The sequence below is a fragment of the Nicrophorus vespilloides genome, unplaced genomic scaffold (assembly GCF_001412225.1).
Source record: "Nicrophorus vespilloides isolate i.1.1-1 unplaced genomic scaffold, Nicve_v1.0, whole genome shotgun sequence".
Lineage (NCBI taxonomy): Eukaryota > Metazoa > Arthropoda > Insecta > Coleoptera > Silphidae > Nicrophorus > Nicrophorus vespilloides.
This window is the reverse complement of record NW_017099665.1, coordinates 15,689-21,104: the sequence shown is the minus strand read 5'-3', so window position 1 is coordinate 21,104 and position 5,416 is coordinate 15,689.

Below are 5,416 nucleotides of genomic sequence, written 5' to 3'. Positions count from 1 at the left end.
ATGATATTGACTGTAGTTTTTGCCCCAAACTTATATTAATTTTGAAAGTAAAATAAAATAATAAAATGCATAATAGCATAATAAAATATATACAAAGCCTATGGACCTCTGATTAATTTATTAAATTTCTCTGTTTAAATATTCTCCATTTACCAGTTTATGTAAATACAGTGGAACCTTGCATAACGAGTTTAATCCGTTGCAAAACTGGATTTTTACTCGTATAGTGAAACGTATTATAAAAATACATAGAATATGTGTACACAAGTTTTTTAAAACGATGTAGTAGGCGCGCAATCCGTGACTTCTCCTCTAATCGTCACTCGTTATTCGAAACGACGCTCGTTAAGCGAGTCATTTTTCTTAAATTAAATTTAATCGTTAAGCGAAATGCTTGTTATGCGAGGTGCTCGTTAAACAATTAAAAAATGAATTAAAATTTGATACATATTTCGTGAATGTAAATTATCCTATAATTTGACAACTTCAAATTTAGAACATTGTATGAAATGAAAGCAACATATTATGTACTTCGATATTGTGAATCGTAAATATAATTAGAATAGTTGGTCCTCAATTTATTTACTTCGTGCTATTAGTATATAATATGAGAAACTCGTATAACTCGACCAATTTAAACTACAACAAACTTTGCAGTAATATCCAACTAGCACAAATTTATATTGAACTGAAATAGTCTTATTTTTTTATAAATATAAATGTAATTTTACGGTCATTATTGACATTAAACAATTACCTCGGTTAACGTCTGATAACCTCTGATAACGAAGCTTTGATAAAACGATGTCTACTGTTTCAAGTCCCATTTAAAAATAAAAATGATCCTGAAATAGATTGCATAAAAAAATATAAATACAATTTAACAGAAGTATGTACATAAACAATTCAAATTAAAATAAATTGAAAGTATGTAAGAGTCGTAATAAGTAATGTTAACTACAAATTAGGGTTGACAAAGAGGATGTTTGAGGTCAAGGACGAATAAGAATAGGAAGTATTAGTCATCGCCTTTGTTACAAATAGTTGTTCGGAAGAATTCCAATTTAGCTGAGTTCAAGATACATGGGTTGGATGACAAGATAGTGGTAGACTCTGATAATTGGGTTTACTATTAAAGGGGTTATATACTAGAGAATGCAAATAAACAATTTATACAAAGACAATTAGAAAAGTTTATTTAAATAGTAATATTATTTACTTTTTTGATAACCAATTTTATTTTCTGATATTGTTTGAAACAGTTTCAAAATGGAATTTCTAAATAAACATTATTTGCTACAAACGTAATTATTATTTATTTTCATTAATTTTTAAATTTACATTTTTGTAGAAAATCGATAGAATTATAAATTATTTCAAAAAATGAGATTGGTAAAAACTATATATTTACAATTATATAAATTAAAATTATGGAGAAATATATATGTTATAAGATACTCCAAATATGTTGTAAATATCCCATTTAGTTATATTATCGTATATAATTTTAATTTATTAAGATTTACTTTTGTTGCATCATATTTCTTTATTCATCTCTATTTTCGATGTAATTATATATATATATATATGCAGAAAAAGTTATTTTGCTCTAAATATAGTTCCTTTTATTACTACAAATCAGTTCTGAAGTTACCGTATGTGCGTTCCAATTCAGTTGTTGGGCTATTATTAAATCTTGGAACACCGAGTGGCGTCCATCGGTTGCTTATTGTGCAATTGTTTACGAAAGTAAAGAAATAAGTGATGGAGAATTACTTGGATTTATGATAGAATGATCGCTGACTGAACAAATAGAAAATCCTTGTAATAGAAATAAGATCATCCTGATTATTAAAGATATTTTTGTTAATTCCTAGTTATTTCTATATTATTTTATTGTACCAATTGTTTAAGTTTTGATATTAAATTGATATTATTTAGTAACTTTACTACATTTCTACCCTGCTCTAAAATTTTGAATTAATCTTTATAAAGTAATAAAAAAAACAAAATAAATATATATATAATTTAAAAAAAAGTCAACTGATACAACGGCTATTGACCATAGGTCTTTCTGCCCTCATCTTTATTTTTGGTACACATATTTGAAGATTCCGTATTAGAGTTGAAAATTGAGTATATGTTTCCGCATACAAAGTTTTCATATCATCACATAAATCACTATCATATTTATACTTAAATAATAAAAAAGATGAACATACAATAAAAAAAGACAATCTTCACTATCAAATGAAACCAATAAAAACGAACATTCTATAATGATCAAAATTATAAGTAGTATGTAAATAAACAAGAAAACATTCCCAGAAAGGAAATTACTCTGTAATAATAAATGAAATAATGAAAAATATATTAAAAGTGAGTTTAGATAAAAATAAGAGGCTAGGTATTGATGGCCACAGTTCTAGCGACAACCTGACAGTTGAACATATAGCCGACTCTTGACCTGGGTTGTTTATCAGAATGTACGCTAAGATGCTCGAAAACCAGACGTGAGTATCTACATTGTAATTGACGATGAACCGTTTCTTCAAACTCAGTTCTATTAGATTAGTTCTGGGAGTTCAATTTCTTAATGTATGTATGGTAATTGGTTTTATAAAACATTAGATTAAAATAATTGATAAAAATATTTAGTGTATTCTATACTAAGCCTCGAAGTGGAACAGATGGTAGTAGTGTTCGTAAATGTTATTTTAGGTAGTTATTTGTTATTATTATTATTTAATATTATATTATCTAAAAGTAAATATTCAAGAAAACTTACATATATCTTCATTGCAGACAAGACTATTTGTCCCACTGGTATCCGCTTGAGTCATCTTGAGCTACGTATAGGTCTACCAACACGTTGTTGATATGGAACTGTCTAAACTTTAAATGACAGTTCCACGAAAGTGCTGAAGTAATTAAACACTTCCGAGGATTTCCTTCTGCAACCATGTTTAATCTACATCTTTGTTTGTGATTTCTTTCCCGAAAGTGACGAAATTGTACAGTGCTTAAGCTAAAAGATAAATATAATAAAATGTATTAATACAATAAGTTATTTGACTAATTTAATATGGGTGTTAAATATTGTAAAACTTTAGCAATATCAATCTAATTAATTTAAGATATTGTTGGAAGCTGAGTATTAGTGGGTCATATTATTGGGTCTTTTAATTGAGTCTTTAGAATCGGTAATCAGAGTGTTCCACGGGAAATATAAAGGTAAGCCTTATTCCTATACGTACTACTTGGCAATTGTCAAAGCGTTTTACTTAAAAATATGATTTACATCAGCGGTTATGCTACTACGCCTCCCCGAAAAAAAAAAATTCCGCGCCTCCCTTAACTTTGAACGTTTTATTTATTTGAAGATATTATGGTATAAAAATTAATTTATTAAAAAATTTTGGCGCCTCCCCTGGCAAGTGTCCGCGCCTCTCAGTTTGGAAACCGCTGATTTACATTAAAAATAAATAGATTCGAAAAATTGATTGTCCTGCAATATGTTTATTTTTAATTGTAATATAACACTAATATGAATGTGAATAAGGGCTGAAAAAGCGTTGGTCAAAAAAGTCCATTGCAACACTTATTAAGTAGAATTATCTATATGTATTGTATTTTTATACGATTATTATAAACATATTATTATTTATAGCAATCATAAGTTACATAAGCGATTACAAACAAAAAAATAAAAAAAGAAGAGGAATCATTGTATCCATTGTCTTTTTGGCTCAGAATGAAGAATGAATGCAATTATAAATATTAAAAAATTTAAACAATACTAAATATGTGATAGAAAGAAATATGATAAGTAGCCCATTGCATCAGCCCATTTTGTTTTATTAATATTGTATTAAAAGGCTTTATTTTGTCTATTTATTACTAAATATATTGGAAGGATTTGTTTGAATGTATAATTTAATATTGAAGTAGACCCGGCGCATCCGCCATTTGTTTAAAAAACGTCTATGCTCACGCTCATTAAGTAAGTAAATCGAATTTTTAATTAGTTTCACGGTCGTCTACTAAAAGCAACATCGGAATGTAAAAAAAGGCATAATAAAAAGACGAGAGGTATATGCTTTCGGTTCGACCAGAGTGTAGGATGGGAGCAAGTGGACGGTTTGGGGTTTTTCGGTGTGCAAAGTGTAAAGGGTTCGTCGAAATAAATTACGTGAATTTAGAAACGGAAGGGAAAAAGTGTTTCGTTTTCGGTTCGGAATTGGATATAAAAAGGTCGTTACACAATTTGATCCAAATTACATTAAATTGACCAGCACTGCCCGACACTGACAAATTCCGCTCGCCTTGCTCGACATACACACATTTGTGTTCATGCACGCTCTAGCCATACACACACATACACATACATCCGTTGTCCCCTCAAGCACAGGTTAAAGGGCTCCGTGTACACGCACAATCGAATTTACTTTTACGATGTCCATGGGATCGATCTTCGTGTTTTGGTTCGGCCTTTCTACGTTGTGTGTGCTGTATTTTCTTTTCTGTTTGTTTGCTGTTTTTCGTGTTCGTTTATTTTCCCTGGATACGGTCCAGATCGGATCAGGTATGTGGGCAACATATGAGGTCTAATCCGGCGAAAATGGCTATAAATGAATTACATTTTATGGGTGTCGGCGGTGTGTGAAATAAACTTATCATCGGGAATGACCAGGAAAACGCACATGCTCCCATCTCATCTTATCTCCCATCATTTCCGGATTCCTTTTTTAGACTTCCACCGGCGCTAATCTAATGTGCATGCAGCATATGCGCGTGAGGCGGTAGGGAAACAGAGGAGCGAAAGTGTGTGTCGGTATATGCGGATTCACAATTGCGTGTTGTCGTGCTTTATGCCTCGTTATAAACGGATAATTAGAGATTAGATATTTACGCTTGGCCGAGCGAATAAACTCGCACGAGCACTAGGGGCCGCACACACCGCACAAGGCTTTAACGCTTAATAAAATTGAAAAGTGCCCTCCAATTACATACACAATACACATGTATACATATATACACGAATACACGTGCATATACAAATGCATCCGACTACCGCGAAACGCGTTTCCATTTATTGAAGATCATAAATTAGCGATTCAACGTAAAGCACAACAATACGAACATGAAAAATATAAATCATAATGCGTGTAACTTCACGTTTATTCCGTACTTTTTTTCTTAATTCAAATAACAACAAGGTAATTAGTGGGCAGATAATTAAGATCAGATAATTAAACTGCATGTAATAAGCTTTTATCTGCTATTTTACTTTAAAGAAAATTAATTGCGCAAATCGTCATAATTAAAATATTTCTGACAATGTACTGAAGTGTAATGAAAATATAAATGAATTAGCTACATTACACATTGGTTATGGGGTAAAAAAAACTTGAAA